Genomic DNA, 512 nt, shown 5'->3' on the forward strand with positions numbered 1-512 from the left:
CCGGACCCGCAGCAGGAAGGCGTGTGCCAGACTGAGGAGGCAGGAAAGAATTTTACTCATGTCTCCACTCACTTAGCAAACACTTTTATGCCACTTGCTCCATGCCGGGCGCTGTTTTAATCTCTTCGTAAATATCAACTCATTTCATGTCCATAGAGACCCTATGCAGTGGGTGCTATGATTATTCCCATTCTGCAGATGAGATAACTGAGCAGCTAGAGATTAGGAGACGTGCCCAAGGTCCCTCAGTGGTTAAGTGGCAGAGCCAGGCTGTGAGCCCGGTAGAGCCGGAGGTGGGGTGGGGACGGCAAGCTGGAGCCAGGACAGCCTCCAGCCCCGGCCCCTGCAGAGGGGCAGCTGCACCTGAGCCCCAGACTTTCCATTTTTTTCGAGAGGAACTGGAAATCCATAATCGTATGTGAGATCTCCTATTTTGTAAACATTGCATGGGTCAAAGAAAATACTGAATTCGGCCTGAAGGATATGGGTTTGCAACCCCTGCCCTGTACGAG

General features: G+C 52.0%; 1 protein-coding gene across 1 annotated transcript in view; it reads left to right on the top strand.

Moving 5' to 3' along the window:
- The window catches only part of CUNH1orf127 (chromosome unknown C1orf127 homolog), an 18,282-nt gene that overhangs the window by 6,731 nt on the left and 11,039 nt on the right, over positions 1-512 (top strand). The window lies entirely within an intron of this gene.

This window comes from Pteropus alecto, unplaced genomic scaffold, assembly GCF_000325575.1.
Source record: "Pteropus alecto unplaced genomic scaffold, ASM32557v1 scaffold125, whole genome shotgun sequence".
NCBI lineage: Eukaryota > Metazoa > Chordata > Mammalia > Chiroptera > Pteropodidae > Pteropus > Pteropus alecto.